The sequence below is a fragment of the Papio anubis genome, chromosome 2, assembly GCF_008728515.1.
Source record: "Papio anubis isolate 15944 chromosome 2, Panubis1.0, whole genome shotgun sequence".
Classification (NCBI taxonomy): domain Eukaryota; kingdom Metazoa; phylum Chordata; class Mammalia; order Primates; family Cercopithecidae; genus Papio; species Papio anubis.
In genome coordinates this window covers 178,680,022-178,699,675 of record NC_044977.1, presented here as the reverse complement: position 1 = coordinate 178,699,675, position 19,654 = coordinate 178,680,022, and the positions used below count along the sequence as shown (strand labels likewise).

The window sequence follows — 19,654 nt, the reverse complement described above, 5'->3', positions numbered from 1 at the left end:
TGGGCTTCTCACAGCATGTGTCTGGGTTCTGAGAGGGAGTTTCCCAAGAGTGAGGATTCCGAGAGGGAGGAAGCAGAAGCCCAGAACTTTTGCTGGCCCAGAATTAGTACACAGTCACTTTAGCCACAGTTCTATTGGTAAAGCAGTCACAGAGCCCAGATTTAAGGGAAGAGAAATAGAGTGCACCAAGGAGTTTGTGGCCGTCTTTAATTTCCTTTGGGAATTAAATCATTTCTTTCACAAAAAAAAAAATATTCTCAATTACATCTATCTGATCGGGGCAATTCTTACGTTTCTCTTTTGTTGAACCTCAGATGTAGGGGGCTGAGTTAGTGATGTCATTGTTCATGACATCATTATCACAGTCCACACAAGACCGCTTGCATTTTATTTCTTGATCCTCTTGTTACTCCCGTTTCCCTTTCCATCCTCTTCCCACTGCTGGCAAACACTCGCAGGCATTTAAAATCCACATTTTGTTTACCGGTCTTCCTTCTAAATGTGTATTGCTGATTTGTATGCATGTATTTTGAATTAACATAAATGACATTCTCATAATTACATCAGCACTGTTTTAAAGATTTGTTCGTGTTGCTATATATTTATTTAATCCCTTTCTTCTAACAGCTGCATGGTGTTCCACCATATTTTGCCTATTGACTCCTCCAGTGTGACCTCTCAGACTGCATCCAATTTCCCATCAATACAAACTAGACTATGATAATACTGTTTCCTTTGTCTTCAGATGGGCCAGTATCAAAATTCCTTTGGGATATTTAACCAAGAATAAATTATGTGGCACAGGGTAAGCTTATTCCTCTTTTTTTTTTTTTTTTAAAAAAAAAAAAAAAAACAGATCTTGAAAAATCCCCAGTGCTGGCCAACAGTTGTATTATCCATCTTTCTAATTTTTGCCAGAGGTGTAAAGTGAAATCTCAATGGTCTTTCATTCTTATTTCTCTGATTACTAATGAGTTTGAGTATTCCAGCATATGCTTGGTATAGCCTGTTTGGTTTTGCCTTTTATTAATTACTCATTTACTGGGGTTCCTGTCTTTTTCCTGTTGATGTATGAATCTCTTATATATTCTAGATATTAGCCACTTAGCAGTTTTAGACATTACGACTATCTCCTCCTATCTTGTTACTTGTTTGTTAACTCTTGCACAGTGGTCTTCACTGCATACGAAGAGTTGATTAAATTTATCACATTTTTGTCTTATGGCTTACGCTTTTGAGTTTCATTGAAGAATTCCTTCTCAACATAAAGTCTCCCACATTTTCTTACTTAACGTTATATATTTATTTTCAAATTTAGGTCTTTCATCCATTGACAATCACCTTTGTATGTGATATTAAGTAGGAATCTAGCTTTATTTTTCCCCAAAATGTGGGCCAGTTTTTCTAAGAAATTTTACTAAATGACCACCTCTTCCCTCCTTGCTTTGTGGTGCCAGGAAGTGCCATATTTGGCATGACTTGGCAGAAACTTCTTGAGAATACAGACAAGGCAGAAGAAAGCACAACTGAGCAATAGAGAGTGAGGCAGAGATGCTATTGTTTGTAGTTTTGATATGTCTAAAGCCAGAAATCCACCTCTTCATTTTTGCTGGGTTTTTGTCCTTTGTAACGAAAATGACCATTACAACCATGATGTCCTAATCTCGCTTCTATGTAGAGAGCTAATTTCATATCCTGCTGAGATTCAAATGACAACGATAATTCCAGTTAACATGATTTATTCTTACTTGTATCAGTTAATTGAATGTGTGATATGGTTGGTTGGATTATTTTGTTTCTTTTTAACTTGAGACAGAGAAACATGCAGTTTATTATTATTTTTTTGAGACAGAGTCTGGCTTTGTCGCCCAGGCTGCAGCGCAGTGGTGCGATCTCGGCTCACTGCAACCTCTGCCTCCCAGGTTCAAGTGATTCTCCTGCCTCACCCTCCCCAGTAGCTGGAATTACAGGCACCCAGCACCACGCCTGGCTAATTTTTGTATTTCTAGTTGAGACGAGGTTTCACCATGTTGGCCAGGCTGGTCTCGAACTCTTGACCTCAAATGATCTGCCTGCCTTGGCCTCCCAAAGTGCTGGGATTACAGGCATGAGCCACTGCACCCGGCCAAGACAGAGAAATAATACAGTTGAAATGTGGTTTTTTGCTGAGATAACTGGGAAACATTTTGAGAAACTGGGAGATTTTGAGAAACTGACAGTTTTTCCCTATTAAAAGTTCACAGGAAAAACATAGGGAAAAAATACGTATATATTTTAGAGACAGAATTTTGCCCTGTTGCCCAGGCCGAGTGCAGTGGTATAATCATAGCTCACTGCAGCTTCAAACTCCTGGGCTCAGGCAATCCTCCTGACTCAGCCTCCCAAGTAGCTGGGACTACAAATGTGTGCCACCACAGGCAGCTAATCTTTTTATTTTATTTTTTAGAGATCGGGTCTTGCTATGTTGCCCAGGCTTGTTTTGAACTCCTGGCCTTAAGCAATCCTCCCACCTTGGCCTCCTAAAACATTTGAATTATAGACATAAGCCATTGTGTCCAGCTAGGGAAAATAACATTTTGAGCTTGGGGTAGGCAAAGATTTGTTAGGTACAAAACCAAAAGCATAATCTATAACAAAATTAGTAAATTAGAGTTCTTCAAAAGTCAAACCTTTTTCTCTTTGAAAGATACTGTTAAGAGATGGAAAAGGCAAATTATAGCCTGGCAGAAAATATTTATAAGACACTTATCTGATAAAGAACTTGTGTCCAGAATACACAAAGAATTTTCAAAACTCAATAATAAAACAACCTACCCAATTTTAAAAATAGGCAAGAGATTTGAATGCTCTTTACTAAAGAAGATGTATAGATGGCAAATAACCACATGAAAATATGTCCAACAACATTAGTCATTAGAGAAATTAAAACCACAATGTGATATTACTGCACATTCATTAGAAGGGCTAAAAAGATTGACTATACCAAGCGCTAGTGATGATCTGGAGTAACTAGAAGTCTTATATACAACTAGTGTGAATATGAAATGACCAAACACTTTTTTTTTTTTTTAGACAGGGTCTCACTTTGTTGCCCAGGCTGGCCTTGAACACATGAGCTCAAGGGATCTTCCCACCTCAACCTCCTGAGTAGCTGGGACTACAGGAGTGCTACTGTGCCCAGCTCCAAATGATCAAACGCTTTGGAAAACTGCTTAGTGTAAGTTCTCCAAAAGACATTGTATTTGTTTCCTAAGGCTGCTGTAAAAAAGCACAAATTAGAAATGTATTGACAGAACAGAAATCTATTCTCTCACAGTTCTGGAGGCTAGAGGTCCCAAAACAACCCTGTCGGTAGGATTGGTTCTTCGGAGGGCTCTCAGGGAGGGTCTGTTCTGTATCTTTATCCTGGCTTCCACAGATGGCTGGCAAGTTTTGTCTTTCCTTGGTTTACAGCATCACTCCAGTCTCTCCCTTTGTTTCCACATGGAGTTCTCCCTGTGTGTCTCTATTTCGGTGTCTTTCCTCTTCTTTCTTTTTTTTTTTTGAGACGGAGTCTCGCTCTGTCGCCCAGGCTGGAGTGCAGTGGCCAGATCTCGGCTCACTGCAAGCTCTGCCTCCCGGGTTCACGCCATTCTCCTGCCTCAGCCTCCCGAGTAGCTGGGACTACAGGCGCCCGCCACCTCGCCCGGCTAGTTTTTTGTATTTTTTAGTAGAGACGGGCGTTTCACGAGTGTTAGCCAGGATCGAGTCTCGATCCTCGCTGACACTCGTGATCCGCCCGTCTCGGCCTCCCAAAGTGCTGGGATTACAGGCTTGAGCCACCGCGCCTGGCCTCCTCTTATTCTATAAGGATATCAGCCATATTGGATTAGAGTCCCCCAAATTGAATATGACCTCATCTAACTTTGCAGATATCTGCAAAGACTATTTCCAAATAAGGTCACACTCACATGGACCAGAGGTTTAGGACTTCATATATATTTTTGGAAGATGCAGTTTGACCCATAATATACATGTACTCGAATATTCATAAAAGCACAATTTGTAATAGCCTAGAACAGCAAACGATCTCGCTACTCATCAACAGCTGAATAGATAAATAAATCATGATATATTCATGTGATGAATACCACAATACAATAAAAATTAACTACCTACAACTATGGACAATATGGATGAATCTCACAAATAAAATGCTGGATAAAATAAATAAAACAGCCTATACTGGCTGGGCACGGTGGCTCACTCCTATAATCCCAGAACTTTGGGAGGCCGAGGCGAGTGAATCACTTGAGGTCAGGAGTTCAAGACCAGCCTGGCCAACATGGTGAAACCCCGTCTCTACTAAAAATATAAAAATTAGCAAGTGTGACGGCGCATGACTATAGTCCCAGCTACTCAGGAGGCTGAGGCAGGAGAATCACTTGAACCTGGGAGGCAGAGATTGCAGTGAGCCAAGATCGTGCCACTGTATTGCAGCCTGGGTGACAGAGTAAGACTCTGTGTCAAAAAAAAAAAAAAATCTTTTTCACAGATTTTGTTGTTGTTGTTGTTGTTAAGATATAGGATCTCACTATGCTGCTTAGGCTGGCCTTGAACTCCTGGACTCAAGCGATCCTCCCATCTCAGCCTCCTAAGACTACAGGCTTGCAGCACTATACCCAGCTAAGAATTCTTAATTTGCCTCCTTAAAAGAAGTACATCAATAAATATGATTTCTTCAAATGTAGCAACTCTGAAATATTCACTTAGAGTCCCTCAGAGATCAAAAGAGGTTCAGACTACTTAATTTTTTAGGCTCTTAGTTTTATATATACACAGAAATGCACAGACAGGGTGACAAATATTGTGTGATACATTGTGTAATATATTTTATATTTTTACATTTACTAAATATAATAATTTTAACATAAAAGAATTCCAAACAATGCCAATGATGTCAAAAGTCCTAACATAGGTCCTTCTCACTGTGAAGGCACTATTCTAGATGGTGGAGATACATAGAGAACAGAATAGACAAAATCCTTGCCTGCTAAGAGCTTGCATTCTAGCTGGCAGGAGACAGGCAATAAACAATAAACATAAGGAATATGCTAATTCTGTGGTATGATAGAGGGGATAAGTCACCATGGGAAAAAAAAGTAAAGCAAGGAAAAAGCGTTCAGGGGAGAAGGGGAGGGACTATGTTTTAATGGGGTGGGCAGGGTAGACCTCCTTAAGAAGGTGACAGTTGAGCAAAAATTTGAAGAAGAAAAGGGAATGAGCCATATGAATATCTGGTGGGCGGGGGGAATCACTTCAAATAGATGGATGTTCCAAAGGCCCTTAAGATGTAGCCATACTGGCATGTTTGAGGCAAAACAAGGACAAATTCCATTTGTATAAATGGAGAGAAATATGTGTGAAGGAGAGTAGTAAATGAATCAGACAGGTAAAGGGCATTCAGATTATACAGAGCATCTTAGGCGCTATAAGAACTTTAGCTTCCTCTCTGACAGAAATGGAAAGCCATTGCAGGGATTTGAGCAGAAGAGTGACATGATCTGATTTCCATTTTATTTTTTTGAGACAGAGTATCATTCTGTCATCCATGCTAGAGTGCACCTAAGGCAGGAAGATGGTGGCCGCAAAGAAGACAAAAAAGTCTCTGGAGTCAATCAACTCTAGGCTCCAACTCGTTATGAAAAGTGGAAAGTACGTGCTGGGGTACAAGCAGACTCTGAAGCCAAGGCAAAGCTAAATTGGCCATTCTTGCTAACAACTGCTCAGCTTTGAGGAAATCCAAAACAGAGTACTATGCAATGTTGGCCAAAACTGGTGTCCATCACTACAGTGGCAATAATATTGAACTGGGCACAGCAAGCAGAAAATATGACAGAGTGTGCACACTGGCTATCATTGATCCAGGTAACTCTGACATCATTAGAAGCATGCCAGAACAGACTGGTGAACAGTAAACCACGCAAAAATTTTCCTGTAATAAAATTTGCCTGAGCTTGTTTAAAAAAAAAAGAAAGATTGAGATACCCCATTTGTCTTAAATAAAGATATTCAGTAGACTATTGAGTTCATGGTTCTGGAATTCAGGGGAGAGGATGTCTGTACTAGAGATACTTTTGAGAGTCATCATCATATAGTGATATTGAAAACTGTAAGATTTGGATGAGTTTGCCATGAGAGTGAGGGTAGAAAAGAGACTCTCCTGGCTAACATGGTGAAACCCCATGTCTACTAAAAATACAAAAACAAAATTAGCTGGGCGTGGTGGCGGATGCCTGTAGTCCCAGCTACTTGGGAGGCTGAGGTGGGAGAATGGCGTGAACCTGGGAGAGGGGAGCTTGCAGTGAGCCGAGATCGTGCCACTGCACTCCAGCCTGGGCGACAGAGCGAGACTCCGTCTCAAAAACAAACAAACAAACAAACAAACAGATCAATAAAGCAGAATAGAGATCCCAGAAATAGACCCACATAAATATAGCCAACTGATCTTTGACAAAGGAGCAAAGGCAATATAATGGAGCAAAAAAAGTCTTTTCTTTTCTTTTCTTTTCTTTTTTTTTAGACAGAATCTCACTCTGTTGCCCAGCCTGGAGTACAGTGGTGTGATCTCAACTTACTGCAACCTCCACCTCCTGGGTTCAAGCGATTCTCCTGCCTCAATCTCCTGAGTAGCTGGGATTACAGGAATGTGCCGCCACTCCTGGCTAACTTTTGTATTTTTAGTAGAGACGGGGTTTCACCATGTTGGCCAGGCTGGTCTCAAAATCCTGACCTCAAGTGATCCACCCATCTCAACCTCCCAAAGTGCTGGGACTACAGGCATGAGCCATCATACCTGGCCAAAAATAGTCTTTTCAACAAATGGTACTGGAAAAACTGGAAAAACAAACAAACAAACAAACAAACCCAAATCTAGATACAGATCTTAAACTTTTCACAAAAACTAATTGAAAATGGATCATAAAACTAAATGTAAACCTCAAAACTCTAAAACTCCTAGAATGTAACATAAAAGGAAACTTAGATGACTTGGGTATGGCAATAAATTTCACTCATGGTTATAGTAAGGATTAAACAAAATAATACTTTAAAACATTAGAACAGTGCCTGGAATGTTTGCTTTGCATAATCCCGTGTTCCCCATTGCTATGAAGAAATCGTGTTTTGGTATATTCAATTATATTTTAATTGAACCACAGAGGCCATTTAGCAAGCCCATTAGATAAATTTTTTGACATACAAATAAATTATCTCTTACTTGATCTGTTTAATTAAAAAACAAAACAAATAGTTCTTTTTTTTTTTTTTACAATGCTATCTTGGGAACTGTGAGGTCTCCTGTCACTAGGTTGCCCCTGGGTGGGCTCCAGGAGAGTGACACAAGGAGCCTGAAGGTCACCTGACCCAGTGTCTGCCAGATGGATTCATAGCTGAGGTTTTTGGTAGGAAAGGAATTCACAAAACATTTTTTTTTTTTTTTTTTGAGACAGAGTTTTGCTCTGTTGCCCAGGCTGGAGTGCAGTGGCGCCATCTCGGCTCACCACAACCTCCGCCTCCCGGGTTCAAGCAATTCTCTTGCCTCAGCCTCCCAAGTAGCTGGGACTACAGGAACACGCCACTACACCTGGCTGATTTTTGTATTTTTAGTAGAGATGGGGTTTCACCATGTTGGCCAGAATGGTCTTGATCTCCTGACCTTGTGATCCACCTGCCTCCGCCTCCCAAAATGCTAGGATTACAGGTGTGAGCCACCGCGCCCGGCATTCACAAAACATTTAAAAATTTTACTTGCCAACATTTAAAAATCAAGAGATTTCATATAAAAACTTGATTTCCAGACTTAATAAATTACAAGATTCTGCAACCCTGGGCCTGAAACCCTGTAGCACAGCCTTCTTCTGTGGTACAGAATAAAGGCTTCCTCCTTTAGCTGTGCTGGTGTCCTCCAGTGCAATACAGCCCTACTGTTTCCAGCCCACTTGCTTCTCTCATTTGCTCCTCCCTGGTTCCTGTAGTCACCTGAGTTTGTAACTTCTAATTATTTCAATCCTTCCCTTTTTAGATGTGGAGGCTGACGTCCCATACAGAAATAGAGAGCTGGAACTGGAATCTTAGCCATCAGACCAGGGCTCTTTTACATGCCTTGTGTTGTTTCTTTTATATTTGGTTGTTTTGAGAAAAAGATGATAGCTTAAAAAAAAAAAAAAAAAGGTAAGACATAGTGGGGGGCCAGGCGCGGTGGCTCACACCTGTAATCCCAGCACTTTGAGAGGCTGAGGCAGGCAGATCACGAGGTCAGGAGTTCAAGACCAGCCTGGCCAATATGGTGAAACCCAGTCTTTACTAAAAATACAAAAAAAAATTAGCTGGGTGTGGTGGCATGCGCCTGTAGTCCCAGCTACTTGGGAGGCTGAGGCAGAAGAATCGCTTGAACCTGGGAGGCAGAGGTTGCAGTGACCTGAGATCACACCACTGCACTCCACCCTGGTTGACAGAGCAAGACTCCATCTCAAAAAATAAAAAAAATAAAATAAAAGACATAGTGGGGAAAACTAAAATTTAGAGATTTTTAGGCACCATTTACGTGATTAAATTGAGATGAAGGAAAAAGTGGAAGTGAGTAGAATTCTTTTTCTTTGTAGAAAATAGCTTCATTGTTGGCCGGGCGCAGTGGCTCACGCCTGTAATCTCAGCACTTTGGGAGTCTGAGACAGGCGGATCATGAGGTCAGGAGGTCGAGACCATCGTGGCTAACACGGTGAAACCCCGTCTCTACTAAAAATACAAAAATTAGCCGGGTGTGGTGGCAGGCGCCTGTAGTCCCAGCTACTCAGGAGGCTGAGGCAAGAGAATGGCGTGAACCCGGGAGGCAGAGCTTGCAGTGAGCGGAGATCGTGCCACTGCACTCCAGCCGGGGAGATGGAACGAGATTCCGTCTCAAAAAAAAGAAAAGAAAATAGCTTCATTGTTTTGGGGGAAATGATGTATGTTCAGTGCAATAGATTCCAGCAATACAGATAAGTACAAAGAAGAGGGTAAAGATTCCCCCAAATTTCACACTTCACTTATAATTTCCATTAACATTTTGATATGTAAATCTCTACATCCCCTCTTGACATATTTATAGATACACTTAATCTAACACTGTCTCAGCCAGGGATTATGTGTGAGTGTGGGGTTTTAGAGTTGCCACATAATCTTCATCAGTTTCCCTCCAACCAATTATTTGATATAGCCAATTGGGATATTTTTCAATTATATTAAGGTGCTATGCAACTGCAAGGTCAAGCCTTCTTTGTCCCAACTCCCTTCCAATGAGATTGTTATGCACACATCCAGCCCACCTATCTAGAAATTCTGAAGCTGCTAGATTGCATGTTTTTCTAAATGAGAGTATCCATACAAGTCACTCTCATTATGTTCTGTAATTTGATTTTCCCACCAATAATACTTCTGGAATATTTGTGTCTAGTATATAAACACAGACTTTTAAAACTCCCCACAAATTTCCCTTTTAAGAACACCTTCAACATCCTCAAGACAAGCCAGTTGGTCTCTTACACAGACTTTGCTCCATCTGACTGATGCCTGGGAAAATGGGAACAGCTGATTGAAACCCATTATGCACATTCAAGTCGGTTTGATTGTTCACAATAGGCACTGACGAGAACAATTAGTTTCTCAATGATTGTATTAGTCAGGATTTGCTGCAATAATGTTGCATAACAGACAACTCCCAAATGTCAGTGATTCGTAAGAACAAATATTTATTTTTCACTCACTGGTCTGTGCACTGCAAGTGGGTTGTCCAGGCTCGCTTGGGCTTAGGTTTGGGTCTTTTCTACGTGTTTCTCATTCCAGGACCCAGGCTAAGTGGGCAATGGCTACTTGGGGCATTCCCTCCTCAAAGCAAAAGGCAGAAATGCAGGAGGTCATGCCAAATTTCACAAACTCATATAAAGTCTCTGGTTAGATATAGCATATGATATATCTGCCCACATTGTATTGAGGCAAGAGAATGGGAGGCGGGAGGTTGCAGTGAGCCAAGACTGTGCCACTGCACTCCAGCCTGGTGACAGAGCAAGACTCTGTCTCAAAAAAAAAAAAAAAAAAAAAGAAAGAAAAAAGAAAAAACAGCCTGAGCAACATAGTGAGACCCTATCTCTATGAAAAATTATTTTAAGCATAAAAAATGATAAAACAAAACAAAAAGGAAGATATACAAATGGCCAATAAGCACATGAGAAGATGCTCAACATCACTAATCATCAGGAAAATGCAGATCAAAAACACAGTGAGATACCACTTCACAAACATTAAGATGGCTATTATTAAACAAACAAACAAACAAACAGAAAATAGCAAATGTTGGTAAGGATGTAAAGAAACTGGAACACAGGTAATTTGTGGTAGGAATGCAAAATGGTTCAGTCAAGTAAAAAACTGGTGGTTCCTCAACAAGTTAAACATAAAATAGCCGTATGACCCTACAATTTCATTCCTAAGTATATACCAAACAAATTGAAAATGAGCACTCAAACAAGTACATGTACATATTCATAGCAGTACTATTCACAATAGCCAAAAAGTAGAAAAAGTGTAACTGTCCATCAATGGAGAATAAACAAATTATGGAATATATATATACAATGGAATATTACTCAGCCATAAAAAGAAACAAAATACTGATGTATGCTACAACGTGGATGGCCTCCAAAATATTATGCTAAGTGAAAGAAACCAGATACAAAATGTCACATTTTGTACAATTCCATTTATATGAAATACCCAGAATAGATAAATCCACAGAGACAGGCTCAAGCGATCTTCCCATCTCAGCTTCCTGAGTGGCTGGGACTATAAGTGCATGCCACCATGCCCAGCTAACTTTTTTTTTTGTAGAGATGGGGTTTCGCCATGTTGCCCAGGCTAGTCTCAAACTCTTAGGCTCAAGCGATCTATCCACCTCAGCTTCCCAAAGTGCTGGGATTACAGATGTGAGCCACTGTGCCCAGTCAAAAAGGCTACCTTTTAATTAGAAAGGCCACACTCAAGCTGGACACAGCAGTACATGCCTAGTCCCAGCTACTCAGAAGGCTGAGGTGGGAGGACGGCTTGAGCCCAGGAGTTCAAAGCCAGCCTAGGCAACATAGTGAGATCTCATGCTTTGAAAGAAAAAAAAAAGTAGAAGAAAGGCCACACCCAGAGAGTCCAGTTTTAGACAACTTGAGTTGGAAGCACCTGCACAACATCCAAGTGGAGATGTTCAGGAAGCTCCTGGGTATAAGGCTCTGGAGTTTAAGAGAAAACTTGAGGCTAGAGAAACAGTTTTAGAGAAATTAGTACAGAGTTAGTAAGTGGAGCTGTGGAATTACATGAGATGTCTCAGAGAGTGCCTTCACATTACCCTATTAGAAAACGAAACAAGAAAAAACAACCAATTGTTTCTTTATGGACAAATCGCCAATTTGGCAAGGTAATAAACTTGGTGAATAACTCAGACTTTCTTCCTTTGAAATGTTGTTACATTTTAAATTTCCAATAAACCAAATTGGTTAGGTCACCAAATGGTCTACATGATAAATTACATATATATGTTATTCTAGGAGTGTCAAGCTAAGTGTCAACAGTGGTTGTGGCAGAGACTGATGGTAGCCTCTTGCAATCTTCCTCTTCCTTAGCATTAAGAATCCTGATTATCTTGGCACATTGATGCCCAGATTACTAATTCATTCTCTTCACTTCTTATAACTCTATTGAGATTTTCTATCTAATTTGTTAACATACAATTATTCATAGTAGTCCCTTATAACCTTTTGTACTTCTGTAAACTCTGTGGTAATGTTCCCTCTTCTATTCCTGATTTTAGAAACCTGCAAGTTCTCTCTTTTTTTCCTAGCCTAGCTAAAGATTTAGCAATTTTGTTGATATTTTCAAAGAACCAACTTTTGATTTTGATTATTTTCTCCATTACCTTTCTGTTCTGTATTTCATTTATTTCTGCTTGAATCTTTATTATTTCCTTCCTCCTACTTGCTTTGGGTTTAATTTGCTCTTCTTTTTTTTTAGTTTCATAATGAGGAAGGTTGGCAATTGTTTTGACATCTTTCTTTTTTTAAATTGTAAGTACTTACAGCTATAAATTTACTGTTAGCACTGTTCTATCTGACTCCCATAAGTTTTTGAACATTGTGTTTTCGTTTTTACTCAACTCAAAGTATTTTCTAATTTTACCAGTGATTTCTCTTTTGACCCTTTAGTTATTTATGAATGTATTGTTTCATTTTCACATATTTGCAAATTCCCCAGATTTCCTTCTGTTGTTGAATTTAATTTTATTCCATTGTGATTGGAGAAGATAATTTGAATGATTTCAATCCATTTACATTTTTAACATTTTTGATATTTGGGAGGCTGAGAAAGGAGGATCACTTGAGCCGAGGGGTTAAGTCCAGCATGGGCAAAATAGTGAGATCTGTCTCTCTTAAAAAGAAAATACATCCTCCCTCCCCAAGATGGCTGCTGAAGATGAGTCACTGTTGCCGCGGCTCCCGGAACTGCTCGAAACCGGCAAACAGCTTCTGGATGAAGTAGAAGTAGCGACTGAAACCACCTGTCACCGGATAGTCCAGGAGAAGGTGTTCAAGGCCCGGACCTCTTTGAGAAGGAACCCGAAATGTTATCGCAGCTCGACTTGTTCAGTTGAAATGAAGATTTGGAAGAGATTGCTTCCACCGACCTGAAGTAGCTGTTGGTGCCAGCGTTTCAAGGAACCCTCACCATGAAACAAGTCAACCCCAGCAAGGGTCTAGATCATTTGCAGCGGGTTCGAGAACACTTTATAAACTACTTAACTCAGTGCCATTACTATCATGTTGCAGAGTTTGAGCTGCCCAAAACCAAGCACAACTCAGCTGAAAATCACACTGCTAATTCCTCCATGGCTTATCCTAGCCTCCTTGCTATGGCATCTCAAAGACAGGCTAAAATAGAGAGATACAAGCAGAAGAAGGAGTTAGACCATGGGTTGTCTGCAATGAAATCTGCTGCGGAAAGTGGTCAAGCAGGTGATGAGCGTGTTCATGAATATTACCTTCTTCACCTTCAGAGGTGGATTGATACCAGCTTAGAAGAGACTGAGAGCATTGACCAGGAAATAAAGATCCTGAGAGAAAGAGACTCTTCAAAGAGGCATCAGCTTCTAACTCGTCTCTCCAGGATAGGCCTCCAGTGAAACCCTTCATTCTCATGGGGAACACGGCCCAGGCCAAAGTATTTGGAGCTGGTTATCCAAGTCCAGCAACTATGACAGTGAGTGACTGGTATGAATAACATCGGAAATATGGAGCATTGCCAGACCAGGGAACAGCCAAGGCAACACCAGAGGAATTCAGGAAAGCGGCTCAGCAACAGGAAGATCAAGAAGTAAAGGAGGGAGAGAATGATGAACACTCTACAGAGTTTGGGAGTGGGATAACTGGAAGGACACCCATCCTAGGGGCTATGGCAACTGACAGAACATGGACTGATCTTCCCACAACACCACAGGACTGCAGGGTGCACACCTCCCCCGCCAAGGAAAACCATGCATTCTCCTCCTCCCTGGGCTCCTGCTTCAGCTGTGTACAATGAAGGCAAAGATTCTAAGTATTGCTTTGCGTTCGATGAAGTGTCAAGTGATTAAGTAAGTGCGTATTTGTACCCTAGATGATGTGAGCCAGCAATCTTGTTTTGGCATCATCCTTCTCATCATGCTGTATTCCAATTTCTTAAGTGGAGAGAAAAAAGTGCCGAGAAATGGCTCTGTTTAATCAATGGTTGTCTGAATTCTCTGAAAAAATAATAAAATTCCCTTCTATTAAAAAAAAAGAAAAACAGTGATAGATTTTGATATGCATTTTATGGCCTAACATATGTTCTGTCCTAGAGAATGGCCCATATATACTTGAGAAAAATGTGCATTCTGTTGTTGTTGGGTGGAGTGTTCTATAGATGTCTATTAGACCTAGTTGGTTTATAGTATTATTCAAGTCTTCTATTTTCTTCTTGATCTTCTGTCTAGTTGTTTTATCCATTGCTGAATGTGACGTATTGAGATCTCCAACTCTTATTGTTGAATTGTCTATTTTTCCTTTAATTCTGTCAGTTTTTGTTTCATTTACTTTTTGGCTCTGTCATTAGGTTAATTATGTTTATAACTGTTATACTTTCTTGAGGGACTGACTCTTTTATCATTAGGAAATGGCCTCTGTCTCTAGTAAAAATTTTTTGTCTTAAGTCTATTTTATCTTTTATTAATACAGCCATTTTAGCCCTCTTTTAGTTACTCTTTACATGGTGTATCTTTTCCCATCCTTTTGTTTTTAAGCTCTTTATATCTTGAATCTAAAGTGTGTCTCTTCTAGAATGAAATAATGGCGTTTGCAGCACGTGGATGGAATTGGAGACCATTATTCTAAGTGAATTAACTCAGGCATGGAAAATCAAACATCATATGTTCTCACTCATAAGTGGTAGCTAAGCCATGAGGATGCAAAGGCATAAGAATGACACAATAGACTTTGGGAACTTGGGGGAAAGGGCGGTAGGGGGTGAGGGATAAAAGACTACATGTTGGGTACAGTGTACACTGCTCAGGTGATGGGTGCACCAGAATCTCAGAAATCACCACTAAATAACTTATTCATGTAACCAAACACTGCCTGTTCCCCAAAAAACCTTTGAAATAAAATAATCATAATAACAACAACAATAATAGTAAAAATAAAGTGTGTCACTTGTAGACACAATATAGTTGGATCATGTTTTTCATCAGTTTTGCTAATCTCTGCCTTTGATTGGAGTGTTTAAACCATTTACACTTAATGTAATTATGAATAAGAGGTTTTATAATTGTCATTTTCCTACTTTTTCCTATATTGTTAAATATGTTTTACTGTACCATTTTTATTCCCTTGTAATTTATTTTAGCATTATTTGAGTTATTTTGTGATTGCCTTAGAGATTACAATTAACATCTAAACTTAAAACAATTTAGTTTGTATTAATAGCAGGTTAATTTCAATAGGATACACAAACTTTTTTCCTGTATAGCTCATTTCTTCCCTCCCCCTTTGTCCTATTATTGACATAAAAATTATATCTTATACATTATATACCCATTGACATAGATTTGTAAGTATTGTTTTATGTAGTTATCTTTTAAATCAGATAGGAGAAAAGGAACATTTCAAACAAAAATTACCTTTATACTGCTTTTTGTATTTACTTATGTAGTTACCATTACCAGTGGTATTTCTTTATTTCTTCATGTGGGGAGAGAATCTGTAAACAGGGCTAATTAAAATGTCACAAGGCTCACTGTTTTTTGTTTGTTTTTTAACCACAATTCAGCCAATTTCTTCAAGAAATGCTTTTTGTATTGTTGCAAGCCTTGGATTAATATCCAGTGTTCTGAAAAAGTTGATTTTGACTATTTTTGTCAGTATTTTTATTACTGTTATGGAGGAGTAGATTTTTGGAGATCCTTATTCTGGCGTTCCCACTCCAGTGCCCACCTAAACATTCTATATTTCCCATTTTTTTCTGGCAGCTATGGCGCTGTGTGACTGAGTTTGGTCAATTAGTTATAAAATATATTGTGTGGCAGCTTCTTGGAAAATCACCTTATCACAGATGTGGCGACTCACACCTATACTCTCAGCACTTTCGGAGGCTGAACTGGGAGGATCACGTGAGTCCAGGAGTTTAAGATCAGCCTGGGAAACATAGCTAGACTCTATTTCTATTATTTATTTATTTACTTATTTATTTAGAGACAAGATCTCACTCTGTCACCCAGGCTGACGTGCACTGGTGTGATCACAGCTCCGTATAGCCTCCTGGGCTCAAGCAATCCCCCAATCTCAGCCTCTCAAGTAGCTAGGACCACAGGCGTGCATTGCCAGGCTCAGCTAATTTTTAAATTTTTTGCAGACAGGTTCACACTCTGTTGCCCAGGCTGGTCTTGAAATCTCAGGCTCAAGTGATCCTCCTGCTTTGGCCTCCTAAAGTGCTGAGACTACAGGCATGAGCCACTGTGCCCAGCCTATACATTTTTTAAAATTAAAGAAAAAAGTAAAAAAGAAAACCACTTTAAAAGGACATAGCCTTTGTACCTTTCTTGTCTCATTTCTCCAATCTGCTACTTGGAATGTGAATGTAATGACTAGAATTCTGGCAGATATCTTAGACCATGAGGATGGGGATTATACCTTAAGAACGATGGAGTGAAGATCTGGAAGTTGATGGATTACGATGGCTTTGGAACCACTGTACAAGCACTAGATAGCCAGTGGACAGACATTTTATATTAGAGAAATATTCTTCTGCTTTATTTGATGTTATTTTGGATATTTTTTCTTAGTAATTGTAGCTGAAATTAATTTTGACTCATATAGTAGCTATTACTGGACTATAGGAGTATTCATGATTTTTATCTATTTCTCTTCTCCCTCCCTCCCTCCCTCCCTCCCTCTCTCTCTCTCTCTCTCTTTCTTTCTTTCTTTCTTTCTTTCTTTCTTTCTTTCTTTTTTTCTTTCACAGTGTCTCGCTCCTGTAGCCCAGGCTGGAGTGCAATGGCACGACCTCGGCTCACTGCCACCTCCACCTCCCAGGTTCAGACGATTTTCCTGCCTCAATCTCCCAAGTAGCTGGGATTACAGGTGCCTGCCACCAAGCCCGGCTAATCTTTTTTGTATTTTTAGTAGAGACGGGGGTTTCACCATGTTGGCCAGGCTGGTCTCGAACTTCGGACCTCAGGTGATCCACCTGCCTCAGCCTCCCAAAGTGCTAGGATTACAGGTGTGAGCCACCGTGCCTGGCCGATTTTTATGTATTTCTTTATATTTTGTGTATTACCTAGTTTTCCCATAATTAGTGTCTATTACTTTTTTAGTCAGAACAAAAAGTATCTCCATGTAAATAAATGCGTATGGTAATATTAATGTATATACTAAAACGTACATATATGTATTTAATATATAAAATGTTTATACATGCATTTATAATATATGTCATATTGGTATATGTATTTCTATATTTATTCACACAAAAATACACACACATACATATATTTCCATAGTTTTATGTTTTAGAAGATTGAAAACTGTCTTCTACTAGTTGGTCATATATCAGATGGATGAATTTCCAAAATAACTAGAACACAGCCACAACAATCAAGCAAATCAATAATTCAATCCCAAAACTTTGTTTCAGTTGCTATGATGGGGAGAGACAAAGATAAACAAGAGCTGATGGTAGAAATCACGGTGTTTGGTAGATGAGATGAACGGAGATTTGGCAAAGGCATACTATTGAAATAAGAAACATTGACACAAGTCAGTAAAGCAACATCTGCAAACCTTCCCCTCTGCCTTTTCTGGAGGGACACAACCCACGCAGATCCAGGGACTCTAATGTTATTTCAGTGTTCCTGTAATATTTACAGTAGTGCCTTTAGTTGTTTTCTCTGACTACTACATGATTGCAACCAGGTAAGCCAGTTCTGCAGCCAAAATCATCTGGGAGGAGGCAGCCTGGAGATATCTCGGAAAAGAAATAAATATGACTCATTTATAAAAGCTAGATGACTGCCATACTTGGCCCTGGGTAAAATATAAGAGAATACGATTTAGGTGAGATTAAAAACAAAAGATCAGAATAAGCGCTTCTTTAATCTATTTGAGAATAAGAATTTTAAGCCTCTCCCTGGAGCTTTTTACTTAGAATACTGAATTGCTCATGTTCTCTTTTTCCCATATTTTATTTTTTATTTTATTATTATTATTTTTTGAGTTGGAGTCTCGCTCTGTTGCCCCGGGGGGAGTGCAGTATGGTGATCTCCGCTCACTGCAAGCTCCGCCTCCCAGATTCACGCCATTCTCCTGCCTCAGCCTCCCGAGTAGCTGGAACTACAGGCGACCACCACTACGCCCGGCTAATTTTTTGTATTTTTAGTAGAGACAGGGTTTCACCATGTTAGCCAGGATGGTCTCGATTTCCTGACCTCATGATCTGCTCACCTCAGCCTCCCAAAGTGCTGGGATTACAGGCGTGAGCCATTGCGCCCGGCCCCAGTATTTTATTTGTATTAGCTATACGAGCATATATTTTAAAAAACAAAATATTAAAAAGTTCAAAATCACCTCTCCTTTGCTCTCCAGTCCTACACTCTAGAAGCAACTACATTCAATACTTTTGTTTATTCTTTTATTGGTTGCATATTTTTAAATAATATGCTTATTGTGTTAATTTCTGATTGATGGAATTTAGACATTGTGTATGGCTTTCTGAATCAGGCAGCTTCAAGTCAGAAAACTAAAACCCTTAGCAAATTTAGTAGCGAAAATTTAATACAGTCATAAAGGGGTTGGAACTTCAGCTCCTTTCTTTTTTTTTTTTTTTTGAGACAGAGTGACTCTGTCGCCCAGGCTGGAGTGCAGTGGCACGAGCTTGGCTCACTGCAACCTCCGCCTCCCAGGTTCAGGCGATTCTCCTGCCTCAGCCTCCTGAGCAGGTGTGATTATAGGTGCATGCCACCACGCCCGGCTAATTTTTGTATTTGTAGTAGAGATGGGGTTTCACCATGTTGGCCAGGCTGGTCTCAAACTCCTGGCTCAAGTGATCTGTCCACCTCGGCCTCCCAAAGTGCTGGGATTACAGGCCTGAGCCACTGCACCCAGCCCAGCCTTCAGTTCTTAATTAGGGGTGATTTTGCCCCCTAGGGAACATTTGGCAATTTCCGGAGATATTTTTGTTGTCACAGCTGGGTGGTGACTGTTGGTATCTAGTGGATAGAGTCTGTCAAGGAATGCTGCAACTCATTTTATAATACACAGGACAATCTCCGAAAACAAAGAGCCATCCAGACCAAAATGTCAATAGTGCTGAGTTTGAGGACCCTGGCTTAGAAAACCTGGAAGGATAATTAGGGGAAGTGGAGGTGCCCTTAACTTAAGCAACTGCAGAAAACCATTCTTATCTCCAGAGCCAGAGGGGCTCTGTCCACGGCAGAAAGAGTGAGAAGGAGGGGCTGGCACAGAACCTGCTGCTGCCATCCTCCAATCCCTGGCTACCACTTCCTCCAATCCCTGGCTACCACTTCCTCCAATCCCTGGCTACCACTTCCTGTTGGCTGAACTCAGCCAAAACAGTCATCGAGATCTTGGAAGCATAGTTTACAGTAGTAGCCTGTGCAATATGAGCCTGGGAGGGGGAAAGGCAGGAAATGAATTTAAGAACAAATAGGCAAATACCCAGCATATCCTCCCATTATGGATGACAAGGATCAAATTCTATTCAATGGCTTTCCCTTTATGTATATATTTAATATTAATCATATTATAATGAATAATGTTGCTTATTTATGTTGAAAAATGTTGCTAATTGTAGTTACATTTTCTTTCTTGTACAACTTTTTGTTTTTTCTAGAGTTAACCTTTTTGTTTGTTTGTTTCATTTTCTGTGTGTGTATCACTAATTATTCCCAAATTGCCCATTAGGTCTATAAGACTTTTTCAATATTTTTTTTTCTGGTTCATTTCTTCAAATGCATTAGAAAGTATATTAGTTTAATTTTTTTTTCATTGCCCTCCTTCCTAGAACCCTCTCTCCT

The 19,654-nt window shown here is 39.9% G+C and overlaps 2 pseudogenes; both read left to right on the top strand.

The window, feature by feature from the left end:
- The first annotated feature begins 4,543 nt into the window (after window positions 1-4,543).
- LOC116273673 lies at window positions 4,544-6,291 on the top strand (annotated as a pseudogene).
- A 5,746-nt stretch (window positions 6,292-12,037) lies between these two features.
- On the top strand, window positions 12,038-14,645 carry LOC101003006 (annotated as a pseudogene).
- Window positions 14,646-19,654: the final 5,009 nt, after the last annotated feature.